A 21,072-nucleotide genomic window follows, 5' to 3' on the forward strand; every position below is an offset into this window, starting at 1 on the left:
TGAGAGTCTGTTATACCATACATTGTCCTAAGCACTGAGGATACAGCATTTTGTAGAGAAAATGGAATAAACACAAATAAATATGTATAATTAGGTTTGAACAATATTAAGTTTAAAAAACATTACAGAGCGGGGGTGGCTGGGCGGCTCAGTCAGTTCAGCATCCAACTCCTAATTTGGGGTCAGGTCATGATCTCACAGTTCGTGAGATTGAGCCCCCAGTGTGGAGCCTGCTTGGGATTCTCTCTTCCTCCCTCCCTCTCTCTCAAAATACATAAATAAACATTTAAAAAATATTCTGGAGAAAGAACAGAATATTATTGTACTATACATATTTGGGGGGAGACCTTGTCTGTAAAGGAAGTGGTGATGTTTACACAGTGATCTTACTGATTTTGAGGTGATTGTGTGGAAGGTGGGAAGTGTTTCAGATAGAGGGAATAGTATGTGCAAAGGTGAGACAATGGAAAGGAATGAAAGAAGTTCAGGGTATCTGGAGCATGAAGAGGGGGTGGGATGTGAGGTGAGATGAGGCTGAAGGGGTAGGCAGGGGCCAGATCAAGGAGCACCTTGAAATCCATGATAAGGTGTTTATAGTTCATCCTTTAAAGGGGAGGCCAGTTGTGCCTGGGTGGCTCGGTCGGTTGAGCATCCAACACTTAGTTTCAGCTCAGGTCATGATCTCATGGTTTGTGAGATCCAGCCCTTCGTTGGGCTCCTTGCTGACAGTGTGGAGCCTGCTTGGGATTCTCTCTCCCCCTCTCTCTCTGCCCCTCCCCTGCTCGCTCACTCTGTCTCTCTCTCAAAAATAAATAAGCTTAAAAAAAATTAAAGGGGAGACAAGTCAAGGGTTTTATGCAGAGGAGTGACTTGGCCAGCAATACATTTTGGCTGTTTTATAGACAGATTGGAGAGGATCAACACTAGAGTCTGGGAGACAAGTTAAAGGGCAGTTACATTGGTTCAGGTGAAAGATGATAGTGGTTTGCACTATATAGAGTAGCACAGTGGAGAATTGCATGGATTTGAGGGCATATTTTGGAGGTGTATCCAGCAAGACTTAGATGTGGACAGTGAGGGAGATGAGAATTCAGGGATGACTGAGGTTTTGGGCTTCAGCATGTAGATGGATGATGGTGCCAGTTACTGAGCAAGAGAACTTTGGGGTGGGAAGATATTTTGGGGGGAAATCATGTGTCTGATTTTGGACATTGAATTTGAAGTGCTTGCAACTCCATCAAGTGAAGAGGTCCAGTAGGCAATTGAATATATTAATTTGGAGGTGATGGAAATGGATTGGCAATCCATGCTTGACACATAGAAATAGTTATTGGAGTTATGCATGGGTATAGATATAATTATTGAGAGAGCTGAGTGGAGAAAAAAAGAATACTTAGAATAAAGCCTCAAGGAATACCAATCAACCCAAGGGACAGGTAGAGAAGGAAGAGTCAGTAAGAGACAGCTGCCAGGTGGTTTGGGAGAAAGCTACAGTATGGTGTCACAGAAGGTGTACCATTACAGCCTATTGTAGAGAGATGTCAGAGTGTTTGGCTGGACTCCTGGTGCTGCTGAAGTTACCTATAATATTTGATAGGGTGGGTGGGCTACAGAGGATCAGAGGAGCAGACCTGGAGCTCCCAGACCACTAATAACGTGGCAGCCTTCTGCCTGTCAAATCTGAAGAAACTTGGACTCTAGGAGGTAGCAGGGGTTGAGAGGATGGAGAAGGCTCCCATAGAGATGTGATACCGTCAGAGCTCTGCCTTTAACCTGGTGAGGTTCAGCAAGATGCAAGTGAATCCCAGTCTGTGGACCTGAGCCATCCTCCAAATTTGGTTACAGTCTTACCACTTCCTAGCAGCTCACCCTTTTTTTCTGTCTCTGCCACTCTGATTCTGATGCCTAACTCATTCCCCTTGGTTCTTGATCTTTGGTTTACTTTGGCTAGCTCTCCCTTTCCGAGCAGTAACTCCCATATATACATACTTCTAATAACCCCTCTGCATGGCTGGCAAGCTGCAAAAGCTGACTCTTTATGTACCTAATAAGCAGTCACCACAGAGTATGGCCCAGGATTATAGGCCTAGGTATCTAGAGGTGTTAGTGACTCTAAGCCTTAGAATTTTTGTTTTCCTCAGTCATCTCCTTTTCTCCTGTTTTGCTTGTCTGAGCGTTATTATTAGCTAGATGTTAAGGCTGGTTCTACCCTTCAGTGAATTTTGGGTTCTATTGCTTTTATTCTGAGCTGGTGGTATCTGGGCCTAGCCTTGCTTGTGGTCTTAAGGGTTTTGATGACCTTTCCTATGGAGTAATATTCTGTGGAACTTCCTACCATGTGCTTTCTTTCTTTCCTTCCTGCCAGGATTAGTAAAAATTTAATTTAAAAATTCTGTCTTCCTATTCTAAAAGCCTGTAACCTCTTTGCTCTGGGTATTGGGTCTGAGGAATGTCTGTAGCCCTTAGCCTATTTCAGGACCTATGATTAACATACCCTGGGTCTAAATAATGCATTTGCAAGACTCCTGTGGGTTACAGTTTCATATAGGAGAAGCTTAAGAGCAGGAATCTGATTGGAAGGGGAGGGAGGCAGTTAGAAGATTTGTCTTGAAGCTGAGTCCACAAGAGTAATATGATCAGCTGACTAGGACTGACTACCAGAAAAATAATAAAACAAAGATGTGATTGATAAAAATGTGTGCTTTCTTCATTTAAGTGAGTTTTATAAATGTGGAACCTTAAAAAAATTCTTCTGTCGGCCAATTAATTCACTTACTTAGTTTATTCCTTCTCCAAACAAAGGTATGCCATTAACCTGCGAATTTTAAATACCTGATTTGCTGACTTTTTTTTTCTATTTATGTATTTTTATTTGGTTTACTTTATGAGGTGGGGGAAAGAGTTCACCGTCATTAATGCCAACAACTCTTCCTCAAATCCTCCAAGCAATCTTTTCCTTGGTGAGTTGTGTAAAATTCTAATCATTACTGTTGTGCAATGCTAAAATACCTTATATATGTAACAGTGACAGCACACATGCCCACACCCAGTGAAACAAGGTCATGTTCCAGCAGAAATTATCTACATGGAGGTGACAGGTGATGATGCCATGACTAGGGGTGAACTCACCAAGGAAATGAGCATAGAAAGAAGAATGCAGAAAGCTGAGGACCAGGGCGTGGGGAGAGGGGAGGAAGCTCACAGTTCAGAGGAGGAAGAGGACCTTCACCACAGTGAGAGATTAGTAGACACTGAGATGGGAGCATGACTAGGCAAATGAGCCGTGGCAAAAGTCATGAGAGTTTCAAGAGCAAGGTAGTGGTTAGCAGGAACTTCTCCGTGTTTCTCTTCATCCTAATTACCTTTTTTAAATGTTTATTTATTTTAGAGAGAGAGAGCACGAGTGGGGGAGGAGCAGAGAGAGAAGGTGACACAGAATCCAAAGCAGGCTCCAAACTGTCAACACAGAACCCAACACGGGGCTTGAACTCATGAACCACAAGATCATGACCTGAGCTGAAGTCGGACACTTAACCAACTGAGCCACCCAGGCGCCCCAACCTCATCCTAGTCATTTATAAAAATCTTACACTAGATAATTAAATTCAAAATTATTTATTGATCTGTACATGAACTGTGGTAGCATTGTATAAAAGAGGCATTAAGTGTTTTGAATAAATAAACTGGTAATTTATACATAAAAAAACTCCATCAATTTTGACTGGTATATTTGTTAAATGCAAACTGCAGACCTGTTTCAGTGGGATTTTAAAAAATCTTTTGGGAGGGGTGCACCTGGATGGCTCAGCTGGTTAAGCATTGGACTCTATCTCAGTTCAGGTCTTGATCTCAGGGTTGTGAGTTCACACCCCGGATTGGGCTCTGTGCTGGGCGTGAAGGCTACTTAAAAAACAAAACAAACAAAACAAATCTTTTGGTATCCTTTCATCTCTTACATCGTTTAAAAAAAAAAATTTCGGGGCGCCTGGGTGGCTCAGTCGGTTGAGCGTCTGACTTCAGCTCAGGTCATGATCTCACAGCTCATGGGTTTGAACCCTGCATCGGGCTCTGTGCTGACAGCTCGGAGCCTGGAGCCTGTTTCGGATTCTGTGTCTTCCTCTCTCTCTGCCCCTAAGCCACTCGCATTCTGTCTCTGTCTCTCTCAAAAATAAATAAACATTAAAAAAAATTTTTTTTAAATCTCAATTTTTTTCTTAATTACAAAAGTAATACATATCATTGAAAATACAGTGATATATAAAATTCTAAACCATACTATCTCCAAGAGATAGCCATTCTCAGCATTTGATTTATATTGTTCCAGGTTTCTACTCTGTGTGTGTGTGTATGTGTGTGTGTGTGTGTATTTAATGAAACTGGGCTCATGACATAGATGTTTCAACTTTCTGTTTTCACTTACCTATGTGCAGTGAGCAGTGTTTGATATCATACATCTCTGAAACAGTGTTTAATGGACTGATTTTAATGTATATGTAACATAATTTAATTATTCAATGCCCTATTAGAAATTTAGATCTTTCCTGATTTTCTATTATTATAAACATTGCTATGTTGGGCATCTTTGAAACTAAAGCTATGATTGTTTTTTTTTTTTTTTTAAGTTTATTTATTTATTTTGAGAGCGAGAACGCCAGCAAAGGAGGGGCAGAGAGAGAGGGAAAGAGAATCTCAAGCAGGCTCCACATTGTCAGCACAGAGCCCTACATGGGGCTTGATCCCACGAACTGTGAGATCATGACCTGAGCTGAAATCAGGAGTTGGATGCTTAACTGACGGAGCCATCCAGGCACCCCTGGGTAACATTGTTTTTGGTTGAATGTAGTTGTGACTCTGAAGTAGTCATATCCCAGCTCTGTCACTTACTGGGTAGTCTTAGGCAATTGGTTAATATCTCTAGGCCTCAGTGTCTTTACCAAATGGGAACTATAATAGTACCAGCCTTAGAGGACTGTTAGGCAGATTAAATGAGATACTAGATGCAAAGTTCAGGCCCAGTAGTTGGCATATGGCACAAAATAAATATTAGCAATAATTATTGGTGAGACTGATTTTTTTTTTTTTTTTTTGAGACTGATTTTCTTGAGTGACTCTCAAACTGATTGCAGGCAGCATCAAAAGTGAAGTTTCAAGGGGCACCTGGGGTGCCTGGGTGGCTCAGTCGGTTAAGCGTCCAACTTTGGCTCAGGTCGTGATCTTGTGGCTTGTGAGTCCGAGCCCCACGTCAGGCTCTGTGCTGACAGCTCAGAGCCTGGAGCCTGCTTCAGATTCTATGTCTCCCTCTCTCTCTGCCCCATCCCACCAAAAAAAAAAAATAAATAAATAAAAAGCATTAAAAAAAAATTTTTTTAAGTGGAGTTTCAGGAACAGTTTTTAAAGGCATCATTTTAGGAGTAATCATCTAGACTCTGAAGGATAGTGTTCTTTCTATCAACAAGTACTATAGGTGCCAAGGAGATCCAAAAATGAATAAAGCATGTCTTCTGTTTTCTTTTAAATGTTTAAAAAAATTTTTTTTTATGTTTATTCATTTTTGAAAGAGAGAGACAGAGCACAAGCAGGGAAGGGGCAGAGAGAGAGGGGGACACAGAATCAGAAGCAGGCTCCAGGCTCTGAGCTGTCAGCACGGAGCCCGACACGAGGCTCAAACTCACGAACCGCGAGATCATGACCTGAGCCAAAGTCAGATGCTCAACCGACTGAGCCACCCAGGCATCCCTGTCTTCTGTTTTCAAGAAGCTTACTGCCTGGCAGGAGGAATGAGATATACCCATATTGCTTGTATATGAGGCAGAAAGTGAAAGCCTCCATGGTAGAGATGGATGTAACACCATGAAGGTTCAAGTGAAAGGCAGTTCTCTACAGAAGGCAGAACTTGAACCAGACCTTGAAGTGTTAGGATTCGAATATGCGAAATATGGGATAGGAGTGGAGATTGTATTGTTGGCAGAAGGAATCAATCACCTAAGCCTGAAGACAAGTAAAGCTGGACATGGAAATGTAGGCATTAATAACCTTAGACACTAGCTGAAATCATAAAGTGGATAAATACATAATCATGTAGTCACAGATTTGGAAATGCAGAGATTTTAGCTTTTGCTTTTACAACTGACATTTCCCCCGCTGATAGAAGAAAACTTAATGTTGTACTTTTCAAGTATATTTGGTTCAATTCAGTGTGTGTGTGTAAACTATGATTCATGATTTAGAACTCCCAGGTCAATTCAAAGCTCCATCTCTGGGCTTCCTGCCTGTTCCCTGCCTATTTGGTTCTGTCAGAACTTGTACACAGCTCGCTCCTCATAGGGGAGGTTTGTACTCTTGTTATTGGTCTCATCTTAGTGGTTTCCTCTCTCTGCAACGGCTTGTCATGCTCTTCCCTCCTGCACAGGTGGTTCTAAGAAGATGATGGCCAGTGGTGGTTTTGATGGATGATGATTTTGATGGATGTGTATTAGCTTTTACCATACATGATAACCCCTTGGAAACACATCCACCGTAAACCTCACCACCAGGAGGTGACCCCTGCATTCTCTTGCTCTTTCAGAGACTCTTAGGGTTGGCATACTAGTTCACCTTCACTTCTAAATCCCACAGCTCCTCTGGGCCCATGTGAACCTAAGAGTCCCTTTTCTCCACTCCTGGGTCCTCAGGAGACTCTGCCTTCAACACCCTGCACCCACACAGAAACACATGCACCATCACCAAGAGGCTGGCCGCTGGAGCTTTGGACCAGGCAGGCTGCACTGGATGACCCAAAGGGCAGACTAATTGTGTGCTTCCTGTACCAGCAAAGCAGGGCCACCAAATAGAGGTTAGGATTTTGATATATTTTTTAAAATGTGAAAGTAGTTACTTTGGAAAAAAAATAAGGATTTATTATACTTCTTTACACTTGAGGGGTGCTTGGGTGGCTCAGTCGGTTAAGTGTCTGACTTTGATTTCAGCTCAGGTCATGATCTCACGATTGTCGAGTTTGAGCCCCACATTGGGCTCTGCACTGGCAGTGTGGAACCTCCTTGTGATTCTCTCTCCCTCTCCCTCTGCCCCTCCCCTGTTCATGCTCTCTCTCTCTCTCTCACTCTCTCTCTCTCTCAAAATAAATGAATAAACTTAAAAAAATACACTTACGTTGTAAGTGTAAAGGATTGATCTTATTTATTTTGGCATGGGGAAGGAATACCATAATCTTTCAGTGTTTTGGGTTTCTAAAGGCCTTAGTCTGGCCCTGTACAGGTCCATTCTTTAATCCCAGGTTTTAAGGAGAGATTCAGTTTGGTCCTTATCAACATCCCCTTCTCCATATGATCCGGAGGACAGGCAAGTAAGAAATCCATAATGTTCTCTTCTCTCTCTTTACCCCAAACTCTTTTTCTCTCCTGTGTTCTTTTGGTAAAAGTAGAAAATCAATCTGTCTCTGCACTTCTCTGCATAACTCATCTGGACTCACACTGATAGTCGTCAACTTTGAATTTAGCAGATTTTGGAATCGGTCTTTGCTCTTAATACTAGTAAATTATTTTTAAAATTTTGTATTTAATGTTTATTTTTGAGCAAGAGACGTAACATAAGTGGGGGAGGGGCAGAGAGAGAGAGGGAAACAGAGAATCCAGGCAGGCTTCAGGCTCTGAACTGTCAGAACAGACCCAGACATGGGGCTCAAACTCAGGAACAGTGAGATCATGACCTGAGCAGAAGTCAGATGCTCAACCGATGGAGCCACCCAGACGCACACTAGTAAATTCACTTTTGATTTAGTTGCCACATTTAGGGTCCAGCTGGGAAAATGGAAATCACTCTAAATGCTGAAACCAGAGGGAATTTCATCCAGAGAGTTAGCTATAAAAGTGAAGGAGGAGCTGAGAAACCATTCAAGGGAAGGTGAGGCAATCCGGAGATTAACAACAGCCAGACTTTGCTGTCATCCCTAGGTTGAAGGAACCAGGAGAGGAACCCCAGAGGCCAGGATAAGTTAGTAGCTGAAACTTTGGAGGGCCAGCCTAGGGCGGTTGGGGTCATTAGCATGACACAGCTTCTGTCAGAGGTGCTGGCCGAGACAGGGAGAAGGGGAAGAAAATTTTGGCTTCCGACTTCCTTCTGATTCCATCTTTTCTGCCAGTGCCTCTCGTTGACTGAATTCAGCAGGGGCTCAATGCTGAGGACTCAATGTGTGAGTGCCAGCCTCACTGGAAAGGGAGAGGAGTGGATCTGATAAGAAACAGTGCGGACTGACTGGGGTTGCTGGCACATCCATTCCTACTTCACATAATCACTTTGCCACACAAATGGGTGTCTGTCTCTTCCTAGTTAGTATACTTCTTAAGGGTGGGCGAGGCGGGGAACTGCATTCTGACATAACTGTATCTTTTGAGGGCCCCTCAATAAATATGTGTTATATTGAACTGAATTTAACAGTTTCTAAACTCTTTTTAGTTATGTGTCACTGACTGGCTCCTCTTCTCATTCTTTTCAATGAAGAGAGAAAAAATTTGAAAACCTTTGCACAATGTTATAAAACAAACATACTCATTCTTTTAAAACACTTCACCTTCCAGAATATGACCTCAAACTGCCGATGGTGGGGGCTAGTTCATTATTTGGGTAGGAAATATCCCTAGTAATTATCATAATAATTAACACTTATACAGTGTTTTATAATTTACAAAGTACAATTTACATGTATTTTCCTTATAAGTAGGTTTTGATCTGGGGATTCTGGAATTTGTTTATTTGACTCCTGTCAGTTTAGTGTTAAAGTTTAGATTTGAAAGAAAAACATCAGGAGTGCCTGGGTGGCTCAGTCAGTTGAGCGTCCAACTTCAGCTCAGGTCACGATCTCACAGGTCGTGAGTTCAAGCCCTGCGTCGGGCTCTGTGCTGACAGCTCAGAGCCTGGAGCCTGCTTCAGATTCTGCGTTTCCCTCTCTCTCTGCCCCTCCCCCACTCATGCTCTGTCTCTATCTCAGAAATAAATAAACATTTAAAAAAATATATTAAAAAGAAAAACATCAGGTTCTTTTCTTTTGAAACTTAGATGTTGGGCAACCTTCTGTGCCCTTTTTGTTAGACAGTTTTATTCTCAGAGTCGATGAGAGATGTTCTCAGCTGTCATTTGGTGGGAGAGGCTGGCATCACATTACCACTCCATTTTTCTCTTTCAGGAACCTAGCAGGTGTTTGAGGACAATGACTGACTCATCTACTCATATGGAGGTCTTGCAGTCATACATATCACACTTGTCTTTAGAGCCCTAGTCTCATCCGACTGCGTATGTATGTATGTATGTGTTTTAATAATCAGCCTCAGTCCTCAAGGAATAGTCTAAATCAGCCTTACAGTTCATCTTGTCCGGTGTTTGGTCAGGATTTGCTTTGTGGAAAATCAAATTGTTTTCATGACTTTATTCTTGGTCCAGAGATACCCCAACCAATCTTAGCTTTGTTTTTATCACATTATATGTGAAATTATCTAAATCATGTTTGGAGAGGTTTTGTTTTTTTTTTTGTTTTTTTTTTTTTTTGATACCCATTCCTTATAAAATATTCTAGTCCTAACTGGTCTGCTCATCTTGGATTATACTTTCTATAATGTTTCATTATTATCTTTTTGTCCCAAATTGCTGGTTTTCAGGAAAAGCCTCTTAGCTCTTATCTTAGTTCATGCAGACTGCTATAATAAACTACCTTAGCCTGGTGGCTTATAACCAACAAAAATTTACTTCTCACAGTTGTGGAGGCTGGGAAGTCCAAGATCAAGGTGCCAGCAGATTCCATGTCTGGTGAGGACCTGCTTCCTCATAGACAGTGGTCTTTTTGTTGTGTCCTCACATGGGTGAAGGAGCTTTTTGGGGTCTATTTTATAAAGACACTAATCCCACTCATGAGGGCTTACTCTCATGACCTCATCACCTGCCAAAGACCCCACCTCCTAATGCCATCACCTTGGAAGTTAGGATTTCAACGTATGAATTTGGGAGGACACAAACATTTAGTCCGTAGCAGCTCTGATGTCACCATTCCACCCTCTAATATTTAAAAAATTCCTAGTGCAGTGATGAGGGACTTATCATGTGGGTTTACCTATTTAAGGAAATGCCATCTTTCTCTTTGATGTCCCATTGCCTTCCTTTAAAACATCCAAAATATCAACCAACCTATATCAATGTTATATTTTTTATACTTGTTTATGAATTTTCAAGTAAAATTTTTTTTTTAATTTTTTTTAACGTTTATTTATTTTTGAGACAGAGAGAGACAGAGCATGAACGGGGGAGGGTCACAGAGAGAGGGAGACACAGAATCTGAAACAGGCTCCAGGCTCTGAGCTGTCGGCACAGAGCCTGACGCGGGGCTCGAACTCACGGACCGCGAGATCGTGACCTGAGCTGAAGTCGGACGCTTAACCGACCAAGCCACCCAGGCGCCCCTCAAGTAAAATTTTTGAATAATACTTGCACATGTTACAAAGTTAAAGAAGTACAAAATGGTAGATAATGAAAAAAAATCTCCTACCCATCTTGTCCCTTAGATACCTCATTACCCATAGGGAGATAATCAGTGTTATTAATTTCTAGTCCAATATCTATATCTTAAGGCATAATTAAATACTTGGCCCTTTTTCTGAACTCCCTCAATTATTTGTTATATTTACTATATAGAAGGCTATATCATGGCATGATACAGAAAAATAAGTTGAATTGTGTTAAATAATCAGAATAGTTTGGATTAAAATGCATTTAGAGGGGCGTCTGGGTGGCTCAGTAGGTTAAGTATCCACCTTTGGCTGAGGTCATGATCTCACAGTTCATGAGTTCAAGCCCTGCATCTGGCTCATGGCTGTCAGTGCAGAGCCCGCTTTGGATCCTCTGTCCACCCCTCCCCCCCACCCCGCCCACCTCTCCCCCCACCCCCCACTGACACTCTCTCTCTCTCTCTCTCTCAAAAATAACTAAACATTTAAAAGAGGCATTTAGAAAACTGGCATCTGGCATGGACTGCTTCTGGGTGTCTGCATGTCCCTAAATGTCTGACCTTTAGTATTTGCCTAAATACCACTCCTTCCTACACATACAAACAATGAACTGTTACCTCCTTGCTTGGCTTTCTCTTAGCCTAAAACTTGTTAGTCTGGGGTCCTTTGGCTCCTTCGGATATTTTAGAAGAGCTGGGATCCATGTGCCCCTGAAATGTTATGCAAACTTTTGTGTGATATATGTGTATGTGCCTTTTTTTTTTTTTAATTGGGGAGAAATTATCCATGGCTTTTATCTGATGTTCTATCCACAGTCTGATTCTGTCTTCTTTATTCCACCTAGACTTTTAATTGCTGGTTCTTTCGCTCAGAAGATGACCTTGCCTCCTCTTTTTGGAATGCAGGTGAGCTGCTTTTTTTCATATAAGCTTTGGTTCATTTCAGCATATTGTAGAAGATACTGAGTTGAATCGTTATTTTTGCCCAGAATTGGTGACTAGGGTCCAAAGATGGGGACAAAGAAACACTAAGTAACACTCGTTCTAGAGAGAGTTGCTAATAATTGGGGTCAGTCACCCTCTCCAGGGCTTACAGAGAGGTAGCAAATCTGGCCCTGGTACTTCCAACCACTAACTCTACCCATTCCTTATCACCCCACCTCATTCGCAGTCTATGTTAAGATATAAGATGACTCAAGCGAGGGAGTCATGAGCCCAACAGGGTGTACTTAGCCCTCCTTTTGTCCCCAAACTAAGCAAGAAGGTATCAAAGAGAGTCTACATAAAGGAGAGACTGATTTCTCATTTCCTGTTTAGATTATCTGTTTGGACAGTGGATTTGTTCAGCTCTGCATATATTTGAGAAGCCTGTATTCCTTCTGTTTGGCTTAACAAGGATATATGCGTTTCTTGTGGTCAAAGGGACCCTGAAAAGGATAGCTGGGCTTCAACCATCTTACTGGTAGCCCATTCAAGAAGTTAGAAAGCTTAAAGGAAGTGACTTGGAAGAGGATTATCTACATTAGGGCACAGCTCAGTGGAAAGGCCTCACAGGACTTTATAAACAACTCAGACAGGGACACCTGGGTGGCTCAGTCGGTTGGGTGGCTGACTTCGGCTTAGGGTCATGATCTCGGGGCTCGTGGGTTTGAGCCCCATGTCGGGCTCTGTGCTGACAGCTTGGAGCCTGGAGTCTGCTTGGGATTCTCTGTCTCCCTCTCTCTCTGCCCCTCCCCCACTCACACTCTGTCTCTCTCTCAAAAATAAATAAACATTAAAAACATTTTTTTTTAGAGAATTTAGACAAGCTCCCCATAAGAGATGTGGCAGTTTGCTCTCTGCCGAACAGGCTGGAATGGCCTGTCACCCACAGCCAGCAGTGGTTTGCAATAACTACCTTGTTTAGTGTTCCTCTCTGCTCTCCTCCTGGTTCCCAGCCCCTGAAGAGCTAGAACCTTTCTAGAGAACCTTCTAGAGAACTAGCAGAGGAGAAGGAGAAACCATAGAAGGGACCATACTGTCCTCCCAGCTTCAGGTTCCTTAAGCCACAGCTCAAGCTTGGGCTGGAAGAAGGGAGGAGATGAGTTCTCATTGGACCTGAGATGGGCTTTTAAGCCAGTTGGCTTGGATTGAGTTTTTACAAAACTGGAGGGGACAGAGAGTTATAGAATCTGTCCATGCTGTTGAGTGGGAAGGAGACATTTGTCATGGCACAGATCAAGACTGTGATAGGGTGGGAGGTTATGTTTCTGCCCAAATGAGTTCGGTGCTCAACAAAGAAGTTAAATTTACCTATCACTGGTTCCAGTGTTTATAATAATAATAATAATAATAATAATAATAATAATAATATAATAATAATAATCCAATATTAGACATGATGGAATTCTTTACCTCATGGTAAAGATGTAAAGTCTAGTGCGACAGATAAAAGTAACTACTCACTTTAAAAACAATGTAGTAAGGGTTATAAAAAGTGGCCTGCAAGGCTTCAAAGATGAGTGGTTAGTCAGAAAGCAAGGGAAGAGAAGACCTTTTAGCCTGTTGGAAAAACCAACTTAGGGAACTACAAATAGTTGTAGATAGATGTTAGACATCTAGTTTAGGCACTGTGGCCATACAGGAGGCTGGAAAGAAAAGCTGGGGCCAGGTCCTGATACGCTAATGAGCTTGTTCTCTAACCTGTAGGCCAGCAGTTCTGAATGGCAGTGGTACTGCTTGTGGAGGGGCATTCTGGACATTTGTGGGACATTTTTCATTGCCATGGTGATGGGAGGTTTTGTAGTTGGGCCACAGATGCTAGACTGCAGTGTGAGAACAGATACACGTAATTAGGAATATTATTTTAAAGTAGGTATTTACTTTTCTACCTGTCCTGTTAGGTTATGTATTCCACAAGAGAAAGAATTTTATCTTGTCAGTCTTTGTACTTCAACACTGGCAATAAATTTTGTTTGTCAAAAGCCCTGAATTCTGCATGATTTAGATCTCCTGAGTTCAATGTGATTCTCAAATGTTCCATCAAACACTTGTATAGGGTATCCTATGTAAATAATTTGGTCTGTTATTACTTATCCTAACACTAGTGTTTAATCTACTTTTTTTTTTTCATGGAATGGCTTCTGATCTTCTCTTAAATCCTAATTTACTCATTCCTTATAATTAGATGCAAACATCTGAGTGCTTCCTTGAGTCTTCTATCATAGTTATATCCAACTATTTGTGTGTTAAAATACCTATTATTTTACCACCAGCTATTGTCTTTTATTTCTGTTTTATATTATAGTTAGGACATTTTATTGATGTTTTGAAATTATGTGTATAGATAGCTTACATTATCTATGAATTTCATTTTAGTTAGTAAAGGTGCTGTTATTTAAAATATTTATTAGCAGAAGGGATGGGGCACCAGGGTGGCTCAGTCAGTTAAACTTCTGACTTCAGCAGGTCATGATCTTGCGGCTCGTGAGTTTGAGGTTCTCATCAGGCTCTGTACTGAGAGCTCAGAGCCTGGAGCCTAGAGCCTGCTTTGGATTCTGTGTCTCCCTCACTCTGTCCCTCCCCCACTCACACTCTGTCTCTGTCTCTCTCAAAATAAATAAACATTAAAAAATTAAAAAAAAATTGTTAGCAGAAGGGAGACTAACATCTGGTAGGATTGGGAGTCACTATGTAACCATTGATTTTCAAATGTTATTTTATTTTATTTTATTGTTTTTTATTTAATTTAAAAAAGTGTTTAAAGTTTATTTATTTTGAGAGACAGAGAGAATGCGAGCAGGGGAGGAGCAGAGAGAGAGAGAGGGAGAATCTCAAGCAGGCTCCACGCTATCAGTGCAGAGCCTGACAGGGGGCTTGATCGAGCTCATGAAACTATGAGATAATGACCTGAGCTGAAATCAATAGTTGGACGCTCAACTGGAGCGCCTTTGACTCAGATCATGATCTCACGGCTTGTGAGTTCGAGCCTTGCATCAGGCTTTCTGCTGACAGCTCAGAGCCTGGAGCCTGCTTTGGATTCTGTGTCTCCCTCTCTTTCTGCCCCTTCCCGCTCACACTCTGTCTCTCTCTCTCTCTCCTTAAAAATAAATAAATATTAAAAAAAAAAAAAAGAGTTTAACATTCAACTGACTGAGCCACGCTTTAATTTGTTTAAGTAGCTCTGTGCCCAATGTGGGGCTTGAACTCACAGCCCTGAGATCAAGAGTCACACATTCTACAGACTGGGCCAGCCAGGCACCCTTCAAAGTGTTATTTTGAGCCACAGACCTCCAACTTTTCTTTGCTCATGAGCTCCCTAAAATAATAATAACCTACTCACACAATTTTTTAAGTTGAAATCTCATATTTATGATCCAAGCTTCTCTCTCTCTTTAAGTTTATTTATTTATTTTGAGAGAGAGAGAGAGGGAGAGAGAGAGGGAGACAGTGTGAGTGGGAGGGGGCAGGAGAGAGAGGGAGAGAGAGAATCCCAAGCACTGCCAGCACGGAGCCTGATGTGGGGCTCAAACCCACGAACTGCAAGATCATCACCTGAGCTGAAGTTGGATGCTTAACTGACTGAGCCACCCAGGTGACTTTATGTATTGTTAATAGGAGATAGAATATATTGATCATTTTATAAGTTGGAATAAACTGAGGATTGACTGTAATTGGAACAAATATTTCATGATGATTTGTAAGTAAGATTTGTAGCTATCTTATAAATAAAGCACACTAAATACTAAATAAGTTACTTAACTTTATCCATGGTTTTTATTTAGTGTATTTGAATTTTTTTAATGTTTATGTATTTATTTTTGAAAGAGAGAGAGGGAGACAGAGAATCCGAAGCATACTCCATGCTGTCAGCACAGAGCCCAATGCAGGGCTTGAACTCACGAACTGTGAGATCATGACTGAGCCAAAATCAAGAGTTGGACACAACCAACTGAGCCACCCAGGTGCCCCTAGTGTATCTGAATTTTTTGGTGGCCTGCAGAACTTTCCAGCTACTTTTTTTGGTTTAAGTCAAGTTATTAGGGTATAATTTATATACAGTAAAATCTAGCTATTTTAAGTGTATTCCAGTTACTTTTAAGACAAAATAGGTCACTAATGTATCCTCCTTTGTCTGTGCTGATTGTAGAGAATCCCAGCATGGGCTAAATGTGCCATTTCCAATGTTGTTATGCCCTTAACAGAAATATGTATATGGTGGGAAAAGGCAGGAAGCCCTATTAGTTTAAGGCACCTTGATTAATCTTTAAAAGTTTGCCTAGATCAATATCTTTATTTATATATCCCTTTGCTTGGTGTCCCAGCAGTTTTCACACCCTAGAACAATTCATCATAATTAGATTTGGCATGAGCGAGGGACATGCCTGTCTTTTATAAAGCAGGAGGATTGTGTAAGCACAAGGTCATTCTTTGGCAGGTCCGTTTTAGGAAGGAAGACGGCGATCTGGAAATGGATTCCTTGAAACCATCTTACCTACGTACGCTGTGGAAGATCTGTGCTCCCCCTGTCTGAAGGGTAGAGGTTCAGAGGCAGCCCGGTCTGAGAAGGCACTGAGGGCAGGGGGCACTGGTTTCTGGGCCTGCCGCTACTACTTCATCTGGGCAGCTGGGCTTCGCTTCCGTTTTACATTTGCATTTTTATTTGAAGAAGGGTTTTGCTGCTAAAAATAACAGTTTGAAAAACACATTTTCCATGGGGAACCATTTAAGGATTTTAAGCAGGGAAGTGACATAATTAGGTTTTTGTTTCAAAAGGCCACTTTGGCATCTGAACACATTGTGGAGGATGGCTTGGAGGGAGGTGAGACGGGAGGCCCAGAGACTTGTCACAGAGGCTGTTCAAACAGTCCAGAGGGAAAACTGTAACAGCCGGCAGCTCTGGGCTCCAACCCAGGGTGGGGGCATCCACTTTAGTTGGAGCTGGGGTTTCATGGGGCTTCCTCCCCATTCAGCTGCTTCTCACATTGACATTTTCCACCTGGCCTTTGCCTGTGTGACCCCTGCCTTAGGGTAACCTTTGACTCCTTCCTCTTCATCCTGTAGACCTAGGCTGCCACCAAGTCCTGCTGTTTCTTCCTTCATATTTTCTCATATGTGTTTCTCTCTCTCCATTACTATTCCATCATCCTAGATAAGGCACTTAGCATTTCATGCTCCAATTTCTCCAGGAGCCTCAGAATGGTCTTCCTGCTTTTAGTCTGCCTACATTGCCACAGCTAGCTACTTCTTTGTTTTTTCATGACATATTGCAGCCATGCACAGAAAAGTACAGTTTGGTCAGATCTTGCTTCACATTTCTCCTCCTCTTCCCAGTCTGTGGCTTCTCTGGGAAATTCTAAATAGAGCAAAAGATTTAAGAAGTGATGAATACATTTCCATTCTCTAGAAGCTGTTGTGATCATCTTTCCTTTGCTTCTTTTTATGTGACATATTTGTGGGTGAGGGAAAATAGGCCTCTTTTTCTCAGTGAAAGATTCTGTGAAAAAAACGTAGACTTAAAAAAATTTTTTTTATGTTTATTTATTTTTGAGAGACAAAGAGAGACACAGCACAAGTGGGGGAGGGGCAGAGAGAGAATGACACACAGAACCCAAAGCAGGCTCCAGGCTCTGAACTGTCAGCACAGAGCTGGACATGGGGCTCGAACTCACAAACCGGTGAGATCATGACCTGAGCCAAAGTCTGATGCTTAACCAACTGAGCCACCCAGGCGCCCCCCAAAAAAGTAGACTTTTAAATGGAGTGGAGAAGGAAATATAAAAGAGAATATTCTATCTGAGACTTTAGGCTATCAGATACTCCCAAGGGGTGGTAAGTAATTACCAGGGTTGGTAATAATGGTGAAGGGTGGTATTAGGAACATAGAGAAGCAGTAAATGTACCTGGGAAATAGGCTAAGTGAGGAAGAACAATGGACACCACTGGTCATGCATACATGTGCTGGTCTAGGCTTTGATGGAGCAGACTAGTAAAAAAAAAAGGTTCACCTGGAACTTGAATCATACGCAGTTGCTTCTCCTGACGATTCTTCAACTTCTTTTTAGGAATCCATAGAATTACCCATGGACTGTCTTTTCACAAAACCAGTATTTCTTGCCCTCAGGGTATGGTCCAGTTCAACTTTCCAAATACATACATAGACAGGTAAGTTAGAAGCAGGGATCTGATCTGAAAATATTTTAAATTTAAAACCTTTTTAACTTATAGAAGAAAATGATGTGTGAACTCAAAGTATAAACCTTTGACCTTTTAAACAATAATAGCTCCTCTTTGAGGATACTGAATATTATGAGAAGGTGAACTGGAGTTTGACCTGTTTTCAGGATTCTGTCTCTCCCACTGGGGCTAAAAGAAATAATGCAGAATTTTTATAAACTCTTTCTTTGCTTCAATATGTTTCATTGTGTTTCTCTTTTTACACTGCTTCCTCCTTTCCCTTTACTGAAATGCTGCATATGAAATGTATCTTTTCTGCCTTATTTTATCTTGCTTTCCGTGGCTGTTCCCTGCCCTCTGTTGGCAGGTTCCTTTGGACCTGTCTGTCTTGTGTGCAAGAGAGAATCACATATAGTTAAAGTTCTTTTTTTGCAGGTCAGATCAGTCAAGCAGAGAGAAGACTGGAAGGTGTGTGGGTTTTTTTGTTTTTTTGTTTTGCTTTTTGTTTCGCTGGAATCCTGTAGGTCTGGAGGCATGGTCTGGTGGGGGGCAAACCCGAGGGTTCAGAGTTAGCTGTGAAACCAGGTAAATTGTAAAACTGGTCAGTGCTGAACTAGAAGTCAGTTTGGAGCATCAGGCCCTGCCATGGAGTGGATTAGCATGAGCCTGGATCCCATGGGTGGTCCCAGAACCCAGCAAGGGTCTTGAGCCTCCTTTGGCCTGAGTGTGATTGGAGGTAGGACTTCTTTCCACTAAGGAACAGGGCAGCTTGGGAACCACAGCAGCTTATAGCAGCTAGCTGATTTGATGCTCAACAGTTTAGTTCTGGGTCAGAAATGAGGTGTTTGGGCTGGCCCTATCCTAGAAGAAATGATAAGTGGTGTCTGTGAAGTAGTAGGAGGCCATACCAACCCTACAGAGAGAAAGATGGACCCTACTGCATGCTGCTCAGGCCAGGAGGGTCTTTAGATTTCTCAGGTTTTGTATGAATTACAGTGGGGTCACCAAATACAGCCCAAATCTTATTGTCCACATCAATGAGAGCAGTGATTGCTTGGATAATGGGAATATATAGATAACCAAAGTTCTCATTTACATAGTACTTTCAGCCTACCCTCAAAAAGAAAAAACAAACAAAAACCTTTTACTGGATGTTAATACGAAACTACATTAAGTAATTAACTTTTATTTTCCTGCCCTTTCCCGCTTTCTAGTATTAGTGGCCAGTTGGAAGGAGGAAGGAAAGGGCAAGATGATTGAAAGTTTAACCCCTAACATAACTTACAGTTGTCATTAATATTCAGAATAATGACATATCATGTACTTGAACTTGTCTGGGAGTCTGGGCAACAGTGGTGTTGGTCATTACTGGGGTCTGTAGGTGTTCCAGAGAGAACTGTCTGGGTCTTTGGTGGCCATTACCCTATAAGCACAGCTTCATGTGGTAAGTTCATGAGTTAGCAGGGTATTTGTACAGAGCCCCATCTTTGAGAATATCTGTACAGTGCCTTACTTGGATTCCAGTCTCTACTATTAAAAAGCCATTTAGGGTTGGGGGGGGAGTGGTCTCCCTCTCTGGGACTTAGTTTTCTGTTGTTGTTATTATTATTATTTTTTTTTAGTAGGCTGTATAGCCAACATGGGGCTTGAACTCAGAACACCTAGATCAAGAGTCCTATGCTCTACTGACTGAGCTGGCCTTGGACCCCAGTTTCCAGTTATCTTTAAATGAGGGAATTGAACAATATATTTGTAAGATTCCTCATGTCCCTGAAATTCACAGATTCTGGCAGATATTGTGTCATTTTGGATTTGTTTCCCTTATTAAGCTGTGTGTAGTTGCTTACAACATATTATTTGGTTGACATGGTCTGAAGTTAGAACCATGTCTTTTCAGGTTATCCCCTTTTGACTTTTTTATCCTTTGCTTTCTTGCTCAGATAGGACAAAATCCCTTTTTACTAGCCGTTGGGAGCTGGAATTGAAATTACCATCCCTCTGTGTTGAAGAAGTCCTAAGGCTGCTATTTCTACTGGACTTGGGGCAAAAGATGTTGTCGGGGTCTTGCCTTTGACATGGATTCCAGCTACATGCTCCTCAAAGGTAAGGGCTGTATTATTCACCTTTTCTTGTATTCACCCTTACAGCTGTGCAAGTCAGCCAGTGTTCAATAAAGAAATATCATACCTAAGAATAAAATGGCATTGTCCTTCATTTCCCCCCGAAACCACTAGGTGTCGCCTTCATCGCAGAGAAAGTAGGCCCCTCCTCTCTCCCTGCACACCTACACCCCTCCCTCTACTCTAGGAGCGCTCAGCTTCTAGGCACGGTGATTTCTGGAGAAGAGGCTTGAAGGGGGAGAGAAACTGTGGCTCTCTGAAGGAGAATGGGTTTATATGTATCTCCTTTATGATAGTTTGAGAGAAACTCCCCAGGGTCCCATAGCAGTCCCCTCCCAGCAACCATGGTATCATCCCTCTTAAACTATTCTCAGGATCAGATTGGCACACCAGATACAGAGTATCTGGGGATAGCCTTCTAGGCTGGAGGCTTAGGAGCAGGGTGGAACCCAAGGGGGATACAATGGGCTTGCATTGCTGGGGGAATGTTCTGCTCAGTCAGTCCATGAGCTGTTATCAGGTGCAATCCTGGGCTGTGCAGGGAGACAGAAGAGAAGAGGCTGTTCCTGGGCTGGGTCCCTGGAGCAGATGGTGTGGTAGAGGCCCAGTGGGCTATGGTGGGCCTCTGAAGACATGGGAGGGCACAGAAGGGAGCATGGGGAAGGAAGAGGGAGGGTGGGGGGCTGAGTTCTAAGGAAGAAGGAGACCCATGGACTTTGTAAGGACTCAGGAAAAACCAGGCATTGGAGCCCCTTGGTCCTGGAGGGGCCAGTCTTCCAGGTGGCAGGCACCTCTTCCTGGTGAAGGAGTGAGAGGTTCCTGGCAATGGGAAGGGTGCTATGGTTTACTAGGTGGAGGACTAGTGAGGATACCAAATATTTGGGGATTCCTGACTGCTTCCCGGAGACTGGAGTGTTGGAGGGACTCAGGGGAGTTAAGAGAGGGGACCCTAAGAACAGCGGGATACCAAGTGGGGAGAGGAGAAGTTCTGGGCTCCTGGCAATGTGCAAGATGGAGAGACAGTGGCGGGGTGGGTCAGGGGCTTGGGGGAGACAGGGCTGGGCCCGTAAAGTGAGAGGACGACCAGGAACCTCACCGGCCTGAGAGCCCCTGGCGCGGAGCCCCCGAGTTGTCACTGGGTGGGTTTGAGATCTGGGATGTCCCTGGGCGCCAGGGTAGGGGGTGGGGGGAGACAGCAGGCGCCAGAGGGTGGGGCCTGAGGGGGAGGAGGAGGGGCCGCGGGGGAGGGGGCGGGGAAGGCGCGGGGCGGGGGCGGGGGCGGGGGCGGGGGCGGGCGGCCTGCCCAGGGAG

The 21,072-nt window shown here is 42.8% G+C and overlaps 1 long non-coding RNA gene across 2 annotated transcripts in view; it reads left to right on the forward strand.

Moving 5' to 3' along the window:
* LOC125919455 (uncharacterized) overlaps positions 1–19,834 on the forward strand; it is a 33,544-nt gene extending 13,710 nt beyond the window's left edge. Inside the window, exons 2-6 of one of the 2 annotated variants that reach the window (XR_007456792.1) lie at positions 9,179–9,285; positions 11,332–11,392; positions 17,530–17,629; positions 18,077–18,109; positions 19,582–19,834. This is a non-coding gene — a long non-coding RNA (uncharacterized LOC125919455). The remainder of the gene's footprint in view (positions 1–9,178; positions 9,286–11,331; positions 11,393–17,529; positions 17,630–18,076; positions 18,110–19,581) is intronic. The other variant, XR_007456794.1, reaches the window with a different exon arrangement.
* The last annotated feature ends 1,238 nt before the right edge of the window (positions 19,835–21,072 follow it).

Source organism: Panthera uncia, chromosome D4 (assembly GCF_023721935.1).
Source record: "Panthera uncia isolate 11264 chromosome D4, Puncia_PCG_1.0, whole genome shotgun sequence".
NCBI lineage: Eukaryota > Metazoa > Chordata > Mammalia > Carnivora > Felidae > Panthera > Panthera uncia.